A 22,764-nucleotide genomic window follows, 5' to 3' on the forward strand; every position below is an offset into this window, starting at 1 on the left:
TAAGTATTGGCAGAGTGACTCACTTCCGAAGCGCGGTCTTGGGAACCGGAAGGGAGGTTTCCGGCCCGAGCGCCGGATGTGAGGCTGGCCAGAATGACCGGCGGCTGCTCGGCGCCCGGGACCCCTCGGCAGTGTCTTGTCTCAGCGTTTGGCGTCTTGGGGCTCCGGACCGCTTGACGGTGGGACCCCAGCAAGGTGCTTGGCGTCTCTGAGCCTCATCTTTCGCTTCTGTAGAATGGAATATGACCCATTGCACCCTCACGGGATTACCAGACGCAGAGCATCCGTTGGTCCCGTGAGGTAAAAACGTTGTCATCCTCGCTTTCCACGCGGGAAAACATGGCACGGCAAAGCGAGAGACACCCCCCCCCCTTCCCTGGTGACGCTTTTTGCCCGCGGACCTCCAGGGACAGAGGTGAGGCGAAGGAAATTGGCCCTAGGCTTATTCCCTAGGGCGGAGGAGAGAATGTCACCGCCTCGCAGAGCCGCTGTGAGGCTCACGTGTCCTCAGTCTCAGGATCACTTGATGCTCCTAGCAGTGATTGAGGGGCCAGAGGCTTTTGCTGATATGGGTTATAGTTAAATTAAAACAAGAAGTTTGACTGGCGTGGTCGCGCACGCCTCTAGTTCCATTGACTTGGGAAGGTGCGGCAGGAGGATCCCAAGTTCGAGGACAGCCTACGCAACTTAGTGACCCTGTCTCAAAAGGGGGAAAATGTAATACGTGGTAAAGCGCCCCTGGGTTAATTCCCCAGTACTCCCCTCAAATGTTTAGCCGTATTTTTTAATTTAAAAACGAACATATTATATGTAATTAGTAGATAAATTTAATATCCCGAAAATAAAGAAGAGTGATGGTGTTTTACATTTTTTCGCAACTCTTTTTAAAGCTTAGTGGATAGTAACGGGATTCTCAGATCTGCATTAGGTTTGCTGCAATGTTAAAGGTTGCTTTGGTTGACGTATATGAAGAAAATCGAGCCTAATGCAGATATGTGATTCATAAAAGTAGGACCGTCAGACCTAGTCTTGAGAATGGCTTACTGAGAGCCTCTCTGGGAACCTGCCAGGCTTTGGGAATAACAGCGAAATGACGCTAGATCATCAGGAAAATGATCTAACAGCTTCAAGCATCTCTTTTTCCTCTAGCTTGGGATAAAGGGGAGGCCAGGTGGGAGGCTGTTTAGAATCCTCTGCAGGAAAGTTTCAGAAATGGTAGTAATAGCCACTCCTGGAGGTAAACAGACCCCAAAGGGGTGGAGGGAACAAGCACAGGACAGTGAGAAGACATTAAAGTTCACCAAGGCCTGACTTCCCACACCTACAAGGCCAGGAGACCCTAAACATGAAAGGAGAGCTGGAGTCAGAATCATACTAAGTATCAATACCACATTAAGTCTTAAAATATTTGCTTGAGGAAACCTCTGTGGTGCTGGAAACATTCTACATCTTTACCACCACCACCACCCACACCACCACCACCACCCCCAAGGAGGAGTGTTTATCACAAAGTATCAGCCATAGGAATGGGGGACATCAGTTTTTTGGTTTGGGTGTTTTTTGTTTGTTTGTTTTGTTTTGATGCCTTTGCCCCACATCCCCTCCTTTTCAAAACACCGACACAGGCTTTGTATGGGAAGCACCATTCCTCTATTCAGTTTATGTAATCTGATTTACCTGGGCTTAATTCCTACTCTCAAGGCTGGGCTTGTGACTTTGACACAGGCAACCAGGAATTACATTCCCTGGAAATTACATAAAGGGGTTGGTTCAGGAGGTACAGGGAGGTGATACACAGGATCCTGTGAAGCTCACTCCTGTGGCTTACACTGACCTGAGGGGGAGAAGCACTTTCAGCTGGCTGACAGAACAGCCTCATTAGCTTATGCTGCCAGTAGTGTCCCAGGCAGCATAGGTGAATCAACAGGAAACAGCTGGGAAATAGCAAGTACTTTGTTGACCAGATTGCTTTAAAGCTTCTGAGCCAATGAATTCCATCTTTTGCTTAAGACAGTGTAAGCTGGATTCTTTTTACTCCCAACTTATAAGTCCAAACCAGGAACAAGAGTATACTGGATCACCTCCTCAGGTGGATATTGGAAGCAAAGACTGAATGCGTATTATTAAATAGGATTCCTACATAAGAAGTGTATGAACTGAATTTTAGGTCCCCCAGAAATTCTTATGCAGAAGGGCAAACAACAATGTGATGGTATTTAGAGGTGGACTTTTTGCAAAGTCATGAAGGTGGAACCCCTGTGAAGCAATTAGTACCCAGCAAGAAGGCAGCCCTCATCAGAACCCAACCATGCTGGCACTCTGATCTCAGAATTATAGCCATCAGACTGGCACCCTGAGGACAGGAATACAGCTTATATAGACAAAAGGGTGGCTCCTGCAGGCACAGTCAACTGGTGACCACAGACTGTCTGCACCATAATGCTAACCATGGTGATCTACACGTGTGTGAAGTCCATCTGTACTCAGCTCTCATGTTTGGGGAAGAGAAATTCCCAGCAAGTTCAAAGGGAAGATGGCAGCCATGTGCCATGTATGCCTCTAAACTGGCTGCAGCTGAAGTGGCAGTTGCCACAGCCTTGATGACAGCCACAGAGGCTGGACCAAGGCTTCTGGAGTGGCAACAACGAGAGAAATGACCTCCGGCGCAGCAGCTGCTGAGCAGTAGGTTGCTGTAGAAAGAGTGAAAGCCACGATGGGCACAGGGGCTGCAAAGGTGGCATAAGTGGTGCCCTGATCCCGTCCCTACCCTACCTACACCTTGTCCACAGAACTGGTGAGGCCATGTAGCTATCCCCAGGGGCAACAGTGGGGACTGTCAGTCAAGTGGTGCCTGCTCTTATTGGTCCCAGGTTGCTTTGGCCAACTGCAAAAACAACCTTTGAAAACAAAGGAGAAAAACACCTTTTGGGTTGGGTCAGGCCCTTTGTATTCTAATTTTTATCCTCTTTAATCTCTCCCTTTCTTCCCCCTACTCCTTACTGGAGGCTTCACCACTGAGCTATATCCCCAGCCCTTTTATTTTGAGAAGGGGTCCCACTAAGTTGCCAAGGCTGGCCTTTAACTTGTAATGTTCCTACCTCAGGCTCTTGGGGTGACAGGCCTGCACCACTACTCCAGCTCTCCTTAATCTTTTTTTTTTTTTAATGTTTTTTTAGTTGTTGATGTACCTTTATTTAATTAATTTATTTATATGTGGTGTTGAGAATTGAACACAGTGCCTAGGCAAGCGCTCTACCACTGACCCACAACCCAGCCCCTCTCCTTAATCTTAAGGAGTCAGGATGAAGGTCTTTATCTTCCGTTAACTATTTACAGCTGACAACAGGCATGGACCCTATGGGTCCCTGGAGGCATTAAAAATCTCCCACTGACTGTTCTCATGACCTATAGGACCTGATTCTTCCACTAAAGGGAAACCATGCATAAATATCAGTTTGACCATGAACTGCTATAACTTGGAAGACACAACTTTACCAAAAGGTTAAAAACATGAGAAGCAAGTGTAGTGGTACTCTCCATGCTCTCTCCCTTCTTGGTCCCTGATGTACTTTCTTTGGAGCAGTGCCCACCTTGATCTTCCCAACATCCCCCCTCTTTTAGCTGCTTAGTTATATGCTCTGCTCTTTTTCATTTTTCTTACCCAGTAGACCACTTTTTCTCCTGTGCCCAGCTAATCATTTTCCTTGTTTTCCTGCTCTACTGCGTCATGAAGAACAGTTATATATTTCCCCATCTGCCATTCTTTGAGCTGCCATCTGTGAATCATGTGGCTGATTCATTAGTGCTCTTGTGTGCAATCCATTCTTGTCCTCCATATTCACTGTCCATGACATATAGTGATATTTGCATAGACAGACTATACCAAATCTACACATTCTACCTAGCAGCCCATGCTCACAACTCTTTGGCCACAGGCTATGGATACTTTTTGAAACTATCCATGGCTCCCTACAACCTTTCAGATGTCCTTTCACATCCTTTCTTTTACACTTGTCTGAAAACAGTCCCGGGAAACATCTGCATCTGATTCTCCTACCCCTGTCCTTGCATGTCCAACCTGACTTGCTACTGGGTCTCACCACTCTCTCCCTGAGTATTCCCACCCATCCTAACCTCTCTTTCTTCTCCCTCATTAGCTCTCATCTCTTTTTAGGAGCTCTCTTTCAACACTGGCTCCAGTCCTCTCTGCTCCTACATTCTCTGTGGACAACCGACCCACTGAACTCTAGATAGATGCCACCGGTGTGGTTGGAGACTGCTGGACTTGTCAGCATCTCTCCCTGACACTGGTCACTGGTGCCTTCCTTTAACTGGTGCCTTCCACAATGCTCAGAGTCCCTTTTCAGATCTAGTCTGACTCTCTGTGCTTTACATTAAAACCAATTATCCCATCCTTTGGGGTATTCACTCCCTTTCAACTGCCCTTGCTGTCTTCCTCTAAAAAGACTCAACTATCTATTCTGAAAATCTTCTCAGCTATTACCTGTCTTTAGTTATTTTCTTACCTCAAAATTTCTAGAACAAATAGCCTAAAAGTGTTAACTATCTTTACTATCTGCTCATTTCTCAATCTGGTTTTCATTACAACTTCCACCCTCCAAATTTAGTCAGGAGTCTCTTTGGATGTCTGCTGTGCAACACAAATTTAACAATGAAACTGAAATGGTGAGCAATAGAAATGAGAGGAAGAAAAGGTGATGAAAGAATAGAGGACACAAACAAGGGGTGTGGTGTTTTTTGGGTGGGGAAAGCTACACAGGGAGAGCCAGACAGAACTCTCCATTCATAGTTGACAGAAGCAAAGATTCTGGCAGCCACTTATCCGCAAGACATGCCAATCACCACTGTTGTTGGTCCTCTTGTTCAGGATACTCCCTTAGTAGTTGCTAATGATGTTACCAATCAGCTGAGGGTTTTTTCGTTTGTTTGTTTTGCTCAACTTGGATAGAAATCATGAAAAGGCAAAGTACAGTTCCCTTTAGTGTTATCAGCTCCAGCTCTTATTAGTGTTAACAGTGGAGCAGCAATGGCTAAATCAGCGGTTGCTGCAAGGACAACCACACAATCAAGGGAGCTGCGTAGCTGGCCAATTCCTTCCCTACTTGCTCATCACGCAGAGCTAGTGTGGCCACTTGGCTGTGTGCTAGGGCAGCAGTGGTAGCTGTCAGTTGAATGGCCATGCACAATGGCACCTCCCGGTGATCCCAGGTGGCCTCAGCTATCTACAAAAATTATGTACACACCAAAGAAATAAAAAATTTAAAAAAAGAAAAACCTGTATGCAGCAAAATTATCCTTCAAAAGTAAAGGAGTATCCCATTAGCATGTAGAACTTTTGTTTTTGCATTTAAGGTTTTTTTTTTTGTTTTTTTTTTGTTGTTGTTGTTGTTTGTTTTTGTGTGTGTGTGTGTGTGAGTGAGAGAGAGAGAGAGACAGAGAGAGAAGGAGATGGGATTCTGGGAAAGTGGCAGATTAGGAAGTAACAGGAATCCATCTTCCCACCTAGACAACAATTGTACTGGCAGAACCTGCTAGAACTCTAGAGGATACTGAAGAGGAAACTCCACAGGCAGGCGTAGATGGTCAATTGCAGTTAATGTTGGTCAATTTTAGGCATTGGCTTAACAGTAACTTCTCATCCTTGACCCCACAACCTCATGGTAGGCAGTCATGCACTTGTTCCAGAAAAGCTGATGTTCCCCAAAATATTCACAAACTTGATTAAAGATATGAATATAAACATTCAAAAGCTCAAAGAACTCCAAATAGGATGAAATCAAAGAGATCCACACTGAAACACATTATTAGTAAACTGTCAAAAGCCAACAGAATTTTTTTTTAAGTGTTGGAGATCAAACTAAGGCCTTGTACTTACTAGGCAATCACTCTACCATTGAACTGTACTATGTGCCTTTAAATTCTCTTTTATGACAGGGTCAGACACCTGGGACATCTGAGTTGAGGTCTCCTCTGCTTCTAGAGATATGCTTGGAGCCCTGACTGATGACAACAGCAGCTGTAACAGAGCAGTAGGGGATGAGATAGGTGCCTGATGGTTATTGGTTAAGTATCTGGGCCACTGACACCTGCTCCCCACCAACTCCTGATGGCTTCAACTGTTTTAAATGAAGAAATGTAAAAGTATCTTTAGCCAGGCACAGTGGCACACACCTGTTAAATCAGGAGGATAGGCAGGAGGATCAAAGTTCAAAGCCAGCCTGAGCAACTTAGCAAGACCCAAGGGCTCAGGATGTAGCTCAGTACTAAAGCACCCCTGAGTTCAATCCCCAGTATTGGGGGGAAAAATGTATTGATGATCTGTTGCAAAGAACTTTACATGTTACAGATTACCCACAGAGAATAAAAATCTTAATTCTCTAGAAAACATAAGATTCAATATAAAGTTAGCATCCTCCAGTAAACTCAACCCAGCATTTACTCATTGCCCAAGGCAATGTATTCCTTGAGAAGGATTGTATATTCTATTCTGTTTTGTCAGGAAGAAAGTTCTAAAAATCAATAAGTTTCCACTTAGGAAACTTAAGAATTTGAAGAGCAAATTAAATCCAAAATAAACAGGAGAAAATAAATATAATAAAAATTCCAGTAGAAATCAATGACATTGGAAATTCCTAGGAGATCAAGAGAAATATCAATGAAATCAAAAGCTGATTCATTGAAAAGATTAATAAAATCAATAAGCCTCTAATGAGGCTTAATAAGAAAAAAAAGAGAAGACACAATATTAAAATATTGTGATAATAGTGAGAGAGGACATATATTAGAAATGAAAGAAGGGACATTAAAAGGTTAATAAGGAAATATTATGAACAATCCTGTGCACACAAACTTGATAATCTAGAATAAATGGAACAATACCTCAAAAAAAAAAACCTGCCAAAATTCACATGGAAAGAAATATATAATTATCAAAGAAAGTGAATTGGTAACTAATAACCTTCTAAAACAGAAAGTGGCAGGCTCAGATGGGTTCACTGTTGAATTGTACCAAACATCTGAGGAAGAGATTATTCCAATCTTACATTCTCTTCCAGAAGATATAAGCAAAGGGAATACCCACCTTTTCAATGAATGCCCACCTTTTCAGTTGGAACAACTGAAACCAATCTATGCAAAACTATTTTTAAAATTTGATACAGAGCTTACATTTTCACAAAAATGGATCACAGACCAAAATGTAAAACCAAAACTATAAACACTCATAGAAAGTAACAAGAGAACCATTGGTAATCTTGAGATTGGCAATAACTTTCAAATAAAATGCCAAAGGCACACCTATGATAGCAATAACCAAAAAGATAAACTTGATTAAAATTAAAATCTGCTATAAGAGACACTGTCAAGAGAATGAGAAGGCCAGTCAGAGTAGGGGAAAATATTTATCAAAGACATTCTGATAAAGGATTGCATTCCGGAATCTATTAAGAATTCTTATAATTCAACAATAAGAAAACAACCCAATTAAAAAATGGCAAAAGATCTGACAAGACATATCACCAAAGAAAATACATAACTGGCAGACACCAACACCTAGTGCTGTAGAAGAGGTGGAATAACAGGATTTCCCAATCATGGCTGAGATAGTAATGCAAAATGGTCTGGCCAGTTTACAAGTTTTGTACTTCTTAGAAAAGTAAATATTGTGTGTGTGTGTGTGTGTGTGTGTGTGTGTGTGTGTGTGTGTATATATATATATATATATATATATATATATATATATATATTTAGTTGTAGATGGGTACAATATCTTTTATTTATTTATTTTTATGTGGTGCTGAGGATCGAACCCAGTGCCTCATGCATGCAAGGCATGCATTCTACCACTGAGCTACAACCCCAGCCCCAAAATATGGTCTTAATATATGATCAAGCCTTTGTGCTCCTTGGTGTTTACCCAATTGAGATGAAAACCTATGTCCTCTCACATCTATTGACTGCAGCTTTACTCATAACTGACATAACTTGGAAGCAACCTGGTGGTCTTCTTCAGTAGCTAAGTGGATAAGCAAACTGGTATGGCCATACAATGCAATATTATTCAGTGCTGTTTAAAGAACTGAGCTACCAAGCCATGAAAGCCATTCATATGGTATAAAAAAATGGATAAAGAAAATGTGGTACACGTACACAGTGGACTATTACTTAGCCTTAAAGAAGAATGAAATTATGTAGGTAAATGGATGGAACTAGAGAATATCATGCTAAGTAAAATAAGCCAATCCCCCAAAAAACAAAGATCAAATGTTTTCTCTGATAAGCGGATGCTGATCCATAGTAGGTGTGGGGGGATGGGGGGTTAAGGGAAGAATGAAGGAACTTTGGATTATGCAGAGGGGAGTTGAGGCGGGGAGCAGTGGGAATGGGAAGGATGGTAGAATGAGACAGACAAAATTACCCTATGTACATGTATGATTACACTTCTGGTGTGACTCAGTATCATGTACAGCCAGAAGAATGAGAAGTTATGCTCCATTTATATACAATGTGTCAAAATACATTCTCCTGTCATGTATAACTAATTAGAACAAAAATTTTTAAGTGATGTTTAAAAAAAAAAAAAAAGACATGGAGGAATCTTAAATGCTTATTGCCAAGGGAAAGAAACCAGATTGAAAAGGTTACATAATGTATAATTCCAAACCTATGACATGAAAAAGGCAAAATTATGGAGACAGTAAAAAAGATCAGCAGTTGCCAGGGATTGATGGGAGGAAGGAAAGCTTTTCTATATGATACTATAATGGTGGATACATGCCATTATACATTCTTCCAAACCTATAGAATGTACACCACCAAGAATGAACTTACTGCAGTGAGTGGTAATGATGTGTCCATGTAGGTTCATAGTTGTAACAAATGTACCCTTTGGTGGGGTATGTTGATGGTGGGGGAATTTATTCCCAGGCAAGGGGTGGGGTGAGAACTTTATGTACTTTCCACTTGTATTTTCTGTGAACCTTAAACTGCTCTAAAAATAACATCTATAAATAAACAAAATGAATAAAATATTTTGGGTACTATGGGTTGAATCTGAGGTGCTCTACCACTGAGCTGCATCCCTAGCCCTTTTTATTTTTTTTAATCAGGTTTCATCCTTATCATATTTATCTTCATTTATTTATTTTGGTGGTGTTGGGATTAAACCCAGGGCCTTGGACATGCTAGGCAAGCATTTTATCCCTGAGCTACACCCCAGCCCCACTTTTTTATTTTGAGACAGGGTCTCAGTTGTGATTCCTCTACCCCAGCCTCCCAAGTCACTGGAATGACAGGCATTGCAACACTGCACCCAGCTTTAATAAAATAATTTTTTAATTAGAAAAATATATAAAGAACTCCTAGAAATCAAGTAGACACTGAGCTAAAGAGAAAAATGGTCACAAAGTTGAAGCAAGAAATTCACAAAAGGGGAAGCCAAAATGCCCAACAAAAATGTGAAATGATCTGATCTGCACTAGTAACCAGGCAAAATGCAAATTAAATCCACCAATTCTAAAAGAGATGCTTATGTATCAGAGAAGTACTATCCCATGCCTGTCCGACTGGTAAAAATTACAGTGTCTTTGACTATGGCCCAGGCTTAAGAGGAAACGGGTAACAGGATCTCTTCAGGTAGGGCTGTTTAAGACATGAAGACTTGATTGGACAATGTAGTAACCTAAGGCTGCCAGGTGCTAGGACATCTCCCTCCTGGTATGTGCCCTAACAAGTCTCTTTCCACATGTATAGAAGGAAACAAGAACAGCAGTACTCTCTTAATAAATGACTTAAATGTCCATCAACAGGAGAAATCAATGAATTGCATTACAGTGGATTCGCCAAAAGTTCACACAACAGTTAAAATAAATGCACTTGGTCCTTATTTATCAATGGGATGAATCAGAAATATAAAGCTGAGAAAAAAACTTTTCAGAAGGGTATGTGTAGTGTGATTTCATTCATATATGGAGTAGACTCCTGCAACTTGACATCTTATCATGTCTCTGGCACATAGCCAAAGAATAACAATATACGGCCCATTGATAAACCCTGAATTCAGGACCCTGATTTTGTACAAGGGGTGAGACTGGGAGATACATAGGGAACTCAGTGGCATTTGTAACGTTTTACTTCTCATATATCAAAAACAAATGAGGTGCTGGGAGCAGTGGCACATGCCTGTAATTCCAGCGGCTCAGAAGGCTGAGGCAGGAGGATGAGAGTTCAAACCCAGCCTCAGTAACTTTGTGAGACTCTAAGTGACTTAGAGAGATCTTGTCCCAAAAAATAAAATGAGCTGGTGACATGGCTCAGTGGTTAAGTGTCCCCTGGGTTCAAACCTTGGTACAAAATACTAATAATAGTAAAATAAATTATCTTGCCTTAGGGGCACATGTTTATGCCCCGATGCTTTGCTGATGCCAGAGTATGGGACAGTGAGTCTATACAATCCTCCAAACCCTGGCTGGAGAGTTGTCAATGGAACTTTCAAAGAAGTCTTTGAGCTCAGTTTCAATAAACAGCAAATGCTAAGGAGGGAGAATTCATGGGGTGAGAGTCCTAACAGGCAAGGCCAGGGAGAGTAGGAGGTGTCTGTTAGGGACTGACTGGACTTTGAAAGAGACCATTACTGGGGAGAAACTAGCTCTATAGCACTGCAGGTTGGGGTGGAAGGGGAGCCCTGAGACATCATGGCGTTATTTCCCTGGCTTGGATACACCAATTCTAAAAGAGACGCTTATGTCTCTTTTAGAATTGGTGTATCCAATACAGCGGAACCAACCTCATGTGTGCCAGGCAGGGTACCCTTTTCTTTTCATTCCCCACATAGTTCCTGAGAAGGATCAGGAAACACCACAACAATCCTTGGCTTGGAACTGGCCACAGGGTACCACTAATGAGGTCAGACTGGGACCCACTGTCAAGGCAGAGAATAGTCACAAGACAAGGCTTAATAAAATAGAGGGTCCCAGTCCTTGAACATGGCTTGATGGTACAGGAAGAGGTGGTACAGAGCAAAGCTCCAGGGTACTGGAGAAGACAGCAGGAAGCACCAAGAAACCTGGCCAGAAACCTGGCCAGAAACCTGTGGGAGAGGCAGACAAAGGCAAGCCAGCTGCCTGCAGGAGTGGCAAGGGAGGCACCTTCAAGAGCTTTTGGGAGGATAGATGGGAACAGTGATGGTGAGTCCCAGACAGACGCAAACTTCCTTGAGTCACTGGGTTATACAAGTGCTTTGGGTAACAATGACTAAGAGCTAGACGATGGTGCAGGGCAGGCTTGACTAGTGGGATTCATGGCCATCTTGGTTCCTAAGAGAAACTGCAGGAATGTGTCACCATTCATATGTGCAAGGCAAATGCCAGAACCCTGAAGCTACCCTGGTGGGGTTTCCAGGCAATGGGGCCAGCCTGCCAGAAAGCAGCTGGGAGGTACCCAAAGGTAGAGGAATAAACAGGCAGGCGCCAGCCTACACCAATGTCATGGAAATACCCCACAATATTGCCAGGCAAGAACTGGGGCCAACAACCTGACAATGCTGCCTGGGAACTAGAATTTACCAGATTCAGTCCACTTGGCTCCAGGAAGATGCCCCTGTTTGCAGGACCAAAAGGGAGAAACAATAGTCCCCTGGGATAGAAGCTGGGGGTGGGGCTGCACAGAAGACAGGAATGCAGTGGCTGGCTTAGGGCTGCTCCCAGGGGACCTCCCTGCCCAGTATACTCCCACGAGGATGCCTGGAACCTGGCTCCCTCTTTCTCTTATGAGCCCCTGCTCCAGGGAAAGGATGTCCTCCCCTGGCGCCAGCCAAGTCCCTTATGATAAGCCCTTACATGCATAAATGACTCACAGTTCTCAAGAATGTCAACCTGCTTCACCACCCAGCAGCCAGAAAGTTGTATTATAAAAATAATTAGAAAACAGTCAATCCTAGAAGGCTACAGAGTCCCTGACTCACTGACCAAAGAGTTGGTTCCACAGTTTTCTGATGAGAAAAATTGTTCAAGCATAAATACCTCATAATACAGGAGCTAGTGGGGCCATGAAAAAACAGTACATTCTTTTCTGCACTATGATGTGTCATCTCACCAGGTGCAGTGTTTCTGGGGGACAATTTGGCAACATCTATTAAAATATAATTACACAGAGGCTGGGGATGTAGCTCAGTGATGGTATTCACCTTGTATATGCAAGACCCTGGGTTTAATCCCCAGCAACAAAATAAAATTTAAAAGTATGCAAAAACCATCTCCTAGGAATTTATTCTAGATATGTCTTTGGATCAAGATAAACCCTACTAGGGTTTCTGTCTCAATTCTTCTGACATTTGGGCTGGAGAATTGTGGAAGGTTGTTGTGGGTTGTGTTCTGGGTTCTAGTGTGATAGTTATGGGGTACCCAGACATCTGATCAAGCATTATTCTGTATGTGCCTGTGAAGGTGTTTCAGGATGAAATTGGTGTTTGAACCAGCAGAATAGTTGTCTTATTCATTTGTGTTGCTGGTGGCTTATAAACAACAGAAATTTACTTCTCATAGTCCTGGAGGCTGAAAGTTCAAGATTAAGGGGCTGGCAGACTGGTAAGGGCCTGTTCCCCATAGACAGCACCTTCCATGTGTCCTCAATTAGCAGACCCGGGTGAACAAGCTCCTTTGATGCTTTCATAAGGGCACTGATCCCATTCATGAGGTTCCTGCCCCGTGACTTAATCACCTTCCCAAGCTCCCAACTCTAATACCACCATAACCCTGGGGATTAGGATTTCAACATATTAATTAGGGGCGGGGCACCACCTTCAGTCCACAGCACTGAGTAAAACCAATGGCCCTCCCTAATTTAGAGAGGCTACAGCCACCAATTTGAAGGCCCAAATGCAACAGAAAGGCTGACCTTCTCCTGAGTAGGGGAATAACCCCTGCCTCCAGCCTTCAAACTGGGACATGCCTTTTTCTTGGCTCTTACTGAGTCTCCACCTGCCAGTCTTTGGACTGGGATACATGGCCAGCTTCCCCCAGCTTCTAGGCTGCTAACTCACCCTGCAGATTCTGGAACTTGTCACGCCCTGACTGTGTGATAATAAATCACACAGTCTATTGGTTCTCTTTCTCTGGAGAACCCTGAAAAGTATAAAATGTGAGCAGCATCCTTGATATTTGCCTATTAGCACCCCCACCACAGTTGTGACAACCAAAAATGTCTCTGAACAGATGTCCCCTGAGGGAGCCACCACTTACACACATTCCCAGGAAGGAAAGTCCAATTCACTTGATTCAGGCCCAGGGCAGGGAGGTAATGCATATTATCTTAGAGAGGGGATGACTAGGAGCTATGATGGGGGACAGGGGATGAACTTAAGGCTGATGAGAAGAGACCAAGAGAAAAGACCTTTAGGGAGAGGGAGGAGCAAGTGCAAGGCCCCAAGGAAGGCACAAGCCTGAGATCCCTAGAGGCAGACACAGGGGAAGGCAGAACAGAAGGGGAAGTGGGGGTTTTCTCCAAGTTCAACGAGAAGTGGTGGAAGAACTGTAAGATGGGAGATAAGATTTAATGTACATTTTGACATGACCACACAGTTCCCCAAGGAGGAAGAACCAGCACTAGCCAGGCCCCCGACCAAGAGTAAAATGGCACAAACCCCAATAGGCAGCAGCAGGGCTTAGCAGTGACCACTAGAAACCCCTTAGGTTAGTACCCTGGGCTGGGCCACCCTTGCAAGGAAGGGATTGAATTCTTGTTCCCCAGGGTATGGAGACAGGGAACAGATGAGCATCCAATCACAACACAGTAGGATTAGGACTTTCTTACACCAGAGTTGTGGCACCAAGGTTAAGCCCACTGCACCGACAGACACACATGCCAAAGTACACATCAGAGGCGTGCCCTGTAGAGGTTTCTATAGGCAAACTGGAAACTACCTCCAAGCCATCAGCTGGGGACAGGTCATCCTGTGGTGCAGGATGGGGGATACATTTGAAGGAAAGGTGGAGAGATCCGAGGTGGCAAGAAAGACCTCCAGGTGCAAGACAGTGTGTAGAGCGCGGCCTCTGATAATAGCATTTTTAGAGTATACACTACACTCTTATGAATCTCAGAGCATTAAAGAGCACAGGCTAAACTCTGAATCATTATGCAGAACAAAAGGAACACAAGCAAAATCCCATTCCCCAACAGAAAACAGATGTGTGGTTACCTGGGACCAGATCCGGTGAGTGAGAATGTACATTTGTAACATTTTCCCAGGTGGTGCTGCTGAGCACCCCACTTTGAGAAGTACAGCAGTAGTAACAGGTGACTTGCATGGGGCATACCCAGGCAGGTGCTTTTATTTATTTATTTATTTTTTTAGTTGTTTCTGGATCTTTTTTTTTTTTATTTATTTGTATCAGGTGCTAAGAATTGAACCCAGTGCCTCACACAAACTAGGCAAGTGCTCTACTACTGAGCTACAACTCCAACCCCAGGCAGGTGCTTTTTGAAGCTGGTTACCTACACTATTTATTTAGTTCTTATACAACCTTATGAGGTTGGCACCATAGCTGTCCCATTTGTTGGTGAAGAAACTGAGGACGATACATTGAGTCATCTGCTCACATTCTCACAAGTAAGTGACGGTAGAGGTCCTAAGCTAGGCATCCTGGCTTTAAGGGTCTGTCTTCTTACACTGCAGACATACATGGCGTCTCCATTTTCCGAGGATACTGAGGCTCAGAGGAGTTAGAAAGAATTAGAATCTCAGTCTCCTTGCTGAACTGTTGCCTGTTGTCCACTGGGATACAGTTCATGTACCTGACACCTGCAGGATTAGGGCACTTGGAGAAAACTGTTGATGTGAGCTCTGTCCACATGGGCTGCAGAAAGCACCTAAAGAAAGAACACTCTTAGGATGAAACTCACCTATCTAAAACCAGAGGGTTGGTGAGGCCCTTTCAGCCTGTGGCCTGCATTCCCAGGTAAACTGGAGGCTTGCAGGGTTGATGGAGGGGACATAGTGCTTCCACCCCCCGCACATCACTTCCCTTTGAAACTACCAGGTAGCAGTCATGGCATTTGGAAAGAAATGATCCCATCCCAGCTCCTTGAGGGGACTCACATTAGCCTCAGCCATGGGCCACTCTCCACATGGCATTCCCTGATCCTGTTAGACAAGCAACCCAAGTCAAGCCAGAACTATGTCCTATGGATGGAGAGAAAGGAGCTGTCTTCTTGGATAATGTGCCATGTGAGACCAGAGTAGCTCCGGAAGCCAGTTTGTAACTTTTCCATCCTCCGCATGAAGCTATGTGGAGAGGAGGGCAGAGAACTGAGCAGCCATAGGGTCATGTGTTAGCATCCTATTACCATAACAAAATACCTGAGATGATTTTTAAAAAGTTTATTTTGGCTCACAGTTTTGGGGGTTCCAGGCCATGACCAGTTGCTCTCCTTTGAGCCTGTGGAGAGGCAGCACATGTGGCAAGAGCAAATGGCAAAGAAAAACTGTTCACCTCATCAGTCAGGAAGCAAAAGAGAAGGAAGAAAGGGCTAGGGTCACACAATCCCTTTGAGGACACACAAGGACCTCCCACAGGACCCCAGCTCCACGACTCTACAATTTCCCAACAGGGTCACCACGGGGACCAAGCCTTTAACACCTGGGCCTTTGGGGAACACTTATCCAGACCTCAGCAGGCCATAACCCTGAACAAGCTGCTCTTGGAGGTAGACTGCCTTGTGAAGATTCAAATACATACACAGATTTTCTTGACTGAAGCCAGAGTTCAGTTACTCGTAACCAAAAGCACCCTAATGGGCATAAGTGTCTCAACCTTAAGGTGAAAGGAGTGATATCCGGGTGATAGGGACCAGTACTGTAGTTACAACTGGGAAAAGAGGAAGCCTGATCCCCCAGTCTCCTTCTAAAGTACCTCCTGGATCAGAAAAAGGACAATAACCTTGATTTTGAAGAGCCATGAGGCTGCAGTTTCAGAGAAAGTTTGTCAACTAGTGCTGCCTTCCTTCTCAGAGCCACTGCTTTGGAGACCAAGGTGGTGGCCACTAAACTGAGGGCAGGAGTCAGAATGTCAGGATTGGCTGCTAGGAGCCAAGGAGATCCTCAAGCCTCAGGTGGATAGTTTCAATGCTTTTTTTTTTTTCCACTGCATACTTTTGATGTTCATACATGCTACAGCTTTTTCTGTTTGTTTGTTTGTTTCAACCAACTAGTATTCATACCACATTGTGTTTACACATCCATCAGTTGACAGGCAATTGAATTTCTCCATTCATTGGCTATCATGAATAATAATGTCATATACATTCATGTACAAGCCTCTGAATGAATGTCATGTTGATTTCTCTTGAGAAGAATTCTAAGAATAAATTTCCTGGGTCTTATAATGCTTGTCTCTTTCAGAAACTGCCAAACTATTCTGATAAGTTTGTATCATTGGTGCTATACAATTTTACATTCTGACCAGCAATTTATAGGGATTCTGGTTGCTAGCAGCTTTACCAGCATGATGTATTAGCCATTTATGTTTTCTTTGCTGAAATGTCTATTCAAATATTTAACCCAATTTTAAATTGAGTTGCTCGTGAGACTGAATATACAAAAATGGAACTTTGACCCACTACCTGTAGTGACCTGCCCGGGAAACTATCCCCTTATCTACAGTAACCAGCCCAGGAGAGCAGTCAGCTATAGGTCAAATCTGAAGTGACAACTTCTATGATAATCCAGGAAGCTACCCATTAACTTTTGTAATAATTAGCCTGAATTGGCCAGGACTTGATCAATGACTGACAGCTTCCCTAATTTTTGTCCCAGCTTCCAGTGGAGGACCCACCACAGAAAGCCAGATGCGCCTACCTAACCCATCACATGTGGTTCAGCTGCCTCCAGTTTCCTAGGCAACAGCTTCACATCAGGGCTCACTAGAGTCCCTGCGCCCCATGGCTAAGCCCTTTCCACTCTTCTGCCTGCCTTTGAATCTCTGCCAAACAAGTGACAGTAACCAACACCCTTTGCAAAGCAAGTTCTGAGCATTTATTTCAACCTTTGTCTCCTCATTATTGAGTTATAGGATTTCCTTGTACATTTTGAAGGTAAGTCATTTATCAGATATACAATGAGCAAATATTTTTCCCAGTAAGTGGTTCATCTTCATCCTCTCAATGTTTTCTTTGGAATCACAACATGTTTCATTTTAATGAAGCCATTTAACAGTTTTCCTTTACAGTTTATCTTTTTGGTATCACATCTTTAAAAAAAATCTTTGTCTAAATCTAATTGCAAATAATTCTGGTAGGTTTTTTACTTCTGACATGTAGTTCCATTATGGTGAGAGAGCACATTACGTATTTCTGGTCTTTTAAATTTGTGAAGGTAACCCCAGAATGTGGTCTATCTTGATGAATGTTCTATGTGAGCCTGAGAAGAATGCATACTCTATTTTGTTAGATGAAGTATTCTACAGACACTAATTCAATCCAGTAGATTGATAAATTAGTGAAGCTAATCTGTGATGATTAATTTTATGTTAAAGTTGAGTCATAGTGTCCAGATATATAGTCAAACATTATTCTGGGTCTGCCAGTCATCTTTCTGTCATGGGGACAGAATACCTAAGGAAAGATTTATTTTGGCTCACAGTTTCAGTCCACGGTCACTTGGATCCACCATTTCTGGGCCTATGGTGAGGCAGTCTATAATGGAGGGAGGACATGGTAGAGAAAAGCTGCTGACCCCATGACATTCATTACAGGGACTGGGGAACGGAGCCAGGGACAAGATGCAAGGATGTTCCTTCATGGACTACTCCCTCCAAATAGGCCTATCTCCTTAAGTTTCCACACCTTCTAACAGTACCACCAGTTGGGGACCACGCTTTCACCACATGAGCCTTTGGGGGACAAACTGTAACACTGGGTGTAAGGGTATGTTGAATGACATTAGTATTTAAATTGGTGGACTTTTAATAAATACACTGCCCTCCACAGAGTGTCTGGGCCTCTTCCAATCAGTTGAAAGCATGAGTAGAACAAAAATTCTGACTTCCTCAGAGCAAGAGGGAATGCAGCAGCACAGACTTGGGACCTGAATCACTCATGGGTCTGAGGCCTGTTGACCCACTGTGCAGATTATGGAATTGTCGGCCTCCATAATCATGAGCCAATTCCTTAAACACCTTCCCCCCACCACCACCACACACGCTGTTATTGGTTCTGTTTCCCTGGAGAACCATGACCAATACAGTGCACTTCCTGGCTGTGTCCACTACAGTTAGAGGGGTGTTAAAGTCTCCAACCATAACAGCTGATTCATCTAATTTTCCTTATATTTCTGTTAGTTTTTACCTCACATATTTGGTACTCTGTGCTAGATGCATACAAGTCGGTATGTCTTCTTAGACAACTGAATCCTATTTATTCCTGAAATTTTTCTTTGTTCTGTAGTGTATCTGAAATTAATACAACCACTCTTAATTTTCTTTTGCTAGCAAGGTATATCTTTCTGCATCTCCCTCACTTCTATATGTGGTAAAATATATATAACACAAACTTTACCATTCTAATAATTTTTAAGTATATAATTCAGTGCTCTTCAGTACTTTCACAATGTTGTGCAAGTTAACACTACCATCAATTTATAGAACTTTGAGTCATCCTAAACAGAAACTCTGCACCCATTGAACACTAATCCTTTCCTCCCTCCACTGCCACTGGTAATCTCTATTCTACTTCCTTTTTTCTAAGGATTTCCCTCCAGTAGTTTCACATATGAATAGAATCATACAATAGTTGACCTTTTTTGTCTTCAAGGTTCACCCATGCTGTATCACGGATCAGAATCTCATGACTTTTAAAGGCTGAATAGTATTTGATTGTATGTATACACCACATTTTTGTTGATTTATTTATTTGTCTGTTAGTGGACACTGGTCTAGAACTATATGCTTGAGTCCTTGCTTTCAACTCCTTGAAGTATATACCCACAAATGAAAATCCTGAAACATATGGTAACTATTTTTACTTTCTGAGGAATTGCCAAATTGTTTTCCAGTGCAGTGCACCATTTAACATTTCCACGGCCAATATCCAAAGATTCCAATTTCTCCATATCCTCATCCCTTGCCATTGCATATTTTGTTTTGTGTTTTAAGTACTAGCTTCCTAGTACTAGTGGGGAGCTTATCCTGTTACTTTTAATCTATTTGTATCCCTACTTTTAAGGTGGGTTACTTATGACAACATATGGTTGGGGATTGTTTATTTTTAATTCACTCTGACAGTCTTTTAATTGGTATATTTAAACCATTCTCATTTAAAGTAATTATTGCTATAGTTAGATGAAGACCTACTTATTTTAACTGTTTATTGTCCTCATTCTTTCTGTGTGTGCTTCAGTCATTTCTGCTCTCTGCTTTTGAACATTTTATGAGTTCAATTCCTTTTCTCTATTGGTATACCAATTGTACTTTTTAAAAAATTAGTATTTGTCTTGGAATTTTCAACATACATTTAAAGCTAATCCGAGTCTATTTTTAACTAACATTATCACTTCCCAGGCAGGGCAAGTATTGTACATAACACAATCGTTTCTCACTCCTGTTACTCTTAATGTTGCTATCATTCACCTATCCATGACCTATAATCATTAAAAACATTATTATTATTATTATTTTGAGCAATCACTAAGAGTAAGAAACGATTTTCACTTTACTTTCATTTATTCCTTTACTAGCTTATTTATTATAAATGCTTCCCTTCGTGTAGAACCACGTTTCAGACTTGTATTTTATTTATTTATTTGTTTGTTTGTTTATTTATTTTTGGTACCAAGGACACTTCAACCACTGAGCCATATCCCTAGCCCATTTATTTTTTATCTTGAGACAGGGTCTCCATAGGTTTTTACAGCCTCACTAAGTTGCTAAAGCAGGCTTCAAACCTGCAATCCTCCTGCCTCAGCCTCCCAAGCCACTGAGATTACAGGTGTGCGCCACCAGGCCTGGCAGACCTATACTATTTCTCTTCTCTCTGAAGAGCTTCAATATATCCTGCAAGTCATGCCTACAGAGTCAAATTTCCTAAATTTCTTTTTATATGAGAAAGTCTTTCACTTGTGAAGGATAATTTCAATGGAGGTAAAATTCTAGATGGATAGTTTTTCTTCCTTTGAAAACCTTTAAATATTTTGCTCTATTTCTTGCTTGTATGGTTCCTATAGAGAAGTCTGATGTAATTCTCATCTGTGTTCCTCTGTAGATAAGGTGTTTTCCCTCTCTGGCTTGTTTCAAAGTTTTCTCTTTGTCTTTGGTTTTCTGCAGTTTGAAAACTATATGCGTAGGTGTAGATTTTTGTTGTTTGTTTGTTTTGTATTTATCCTCCTTGGTGTCCTCTAAGACCAATTTTTGTCATCAATTTTTGCCAATCACTAGTTCTTCTGACTTCCCATTGCATGTATGCTACATCTCTTGCAGTTGTCCCAAAGTTCTTGGGTATTCTGTTCCGTTTTGTTCATTCCTCTTTTTCAGTTCCAGAAGTTTCTGAAACTTACCTTCAAAATCACTTGACTCTTTGCTTAGCTGTGCCCAGTCCACTAACAAGTCCTTCATTACTGATTTATGTTAGAGTAGTTTTTGTTTGTTTGTTTGTACCAGGGGCACTTACCAACTGAGCCACATCCCCAGTCTTTCTTTAATTTTCAGATAGGGTCTTGCTGAGTTGCTCAGGACCTCGCTAAGTTACTGAGGCTGGCTTTGAACTTGCAATCCTCCTGCCTCAGCCTTCTAAGTCACTGGGACTACAGGTGTGTGCCACTGTACCTGGCTTGTTAGAATGTTTTTGATTTCTATCATTTCCCTGGATTCTTTCTTACAGTTCCCACCTATCTGCTTCTATCACCCATTTATTTTTTGCACGTCGTCTATCTCTTCCGTATCTAAGTCTGGCTCTGTCCGATGTTTGCTTTGCCTCTTCAGACTGTAATTTTTTTGTTGAAAGTTAGATATGATATATTGGGTAAAATGAACAGGTAAATAGGCCATTAGAAAATGAGGTTTTATGTTTTATCTATCTAGAGTTAGGCTGTGATTACCATTTGGCATAGATGTAGGCAGCAGAGACAAAGTTCCCCCTCATGGTATTGCTTTTGCCTCCTGTAATGCCTGTGGATTTCCCTAAAGACTTTACCTCAGACATGCTAGAATTTACTGCTGAGCCACACCCCAGCCTCCTAGAGACTTCTTAAATAGGGTCTTAGTCTTGCAGTTCTTCCTGTTCTGATCTCTTTAGTATATAGGAGCCTAACTGATGTGGTGATCAAGTGTCAGGGAATGATAATCTATAATTCCATGGCTAGGTCAGTCTTTGTGACCTTCAGAAGTACTTGTTGTCTGTCCCTCCTCAGATAACAATAGGGAGACTGATTCATGTTGGAATTTAATCCCTAATGCCATGGTATTAAGAAGTAGGGCCTGTAAGAGGTGATTAGGCCATGAGAGCTCTGCCCTCATGGATGGGATTAGTGACTTTATAGAAGGGCAGGAGGTCAACTAGCCAGGCCCCCTTTTTGCCCTTCCCTTCTCTCCCTTCCTCCATGTGAGGACTGAGTGTTCTCTCCCTCTGCAGGGCACAGCAACAAGGTACCATATTGGAAGCTAAGACCTCACCAGACACTGGACCTGATGTCTTTATCTTGGACTTTCCAGCCAGAACTTTGGGAAATAAATTTTTGTTCTTTATAAATTACCCAGTATGAAATTTTTTTCTTTTATTTATTTATTTTGCCCAATAAACAGAGACACCTGGCTTCCCAGTGTAGATTTAGCCAAAGCTTGGTCAGATTATGCTCTGAGCCAATGAGGCTTCCACTGTCTATTGATGGATGGAGGCCTGGGCCAGGGCACACCATCTGACCTCAGGTCACTTCCAGGTCTATCTCAGCCTTCACATCCTGTTGGGACTTCTTTCATGTCCTCTGCATACACATGTGTGTTGCTGGCTGGAGTGTGAAATGGCTGGAACCCATCTGGCCTTTGCCATGTATGTGTGTAAATGCTTTGGATCAACTTGTGACATGTGATAAGCTTACCAAGTTCCCTATTGGTGTCTCCACTTCCAAAATTCCACACTAAATCCCGAACCATTCCTCACTCCAACTAGGACAAAACTTCAGGCCAACAGGACTGCTGGCACCTCTGTTCATCTACCATATAAGATTAGCAGGGTTGGTTTTTTCCTAAGGCCATCCTCTCCTGTGTCTTCACATGGTTGATTGTGTGTGTGTGTGTGTGTGTGTGTGTGTGTGTGTGTGTCCCCTAATCTCTTCTTGTAGGACATCAGTCAAACTAGATTAGGGCCCATCCATATGACTTGATTTCTACTCAATTACCTGTGTAAAGGACCTATATACAAATACAGTTACATTCTCAAGTTCTGGAGGTTAGGGCTTCAATCTATGAGGAAATGGGGGTTGTGGTACATACAGACTATTTTTTCCTAACAGAATTTTAAGGTCCTCTAAGCTTCCTTAGGAACTGCATATGTTCCATCTGGAAACACAGACCCCCTACCTGCAGTATCTGGGAAGGGCTGGTATCTGCATTACTATCGTTTGGATTTGGAATGTATTAAAGGCTTGACCCTCAACCTATGGTGCTCTTGGAAGGTGGTGGAAACCTTAAGGGAGCCAAAATAACCCTTTCTCTTCATAAATTTCCTATCCTGGGTATTTGTTACAGTAACAGAAATCTAATACAG

The 22,764-nt window shown here is 42.6% G+C and overlaps 1 long non-coding RNA gene across 1 annotated transcript; it reads left to right on the forward strand.

Moving 5' to 3' along the window:
* Positions 1-79: 79 nt before the first annotated feature.
* Positions 80-21,753, forward strand: LOC114104764 (uncharacterized). The gene is made up of 3 exons (XR_003584888.3): positions 80-415; positions 16,829-17,106; positions 21,634-21,753. It is a non-coding gene; the product is annotated as an uncharacterized lncRNA (long non-coding RNA).
* The last annotated feature ends 1,011 nt before the right edge of the window (positions 21,754-22,764 follow it).

This window comes from Marmota flaviventris, chromosome 16 (assembly GCF_047511675.1).
Source record: "Marmota flaviventris isolate mMarFla1 chromosome 16, mMarFla1.hap1, whole genome shotgun sequence".
NCBI lineage: Eukaryota > Metazoa > Chordata > Mammalia > Rodentia > Sciuridae > Marmota > Marmota flaviventris.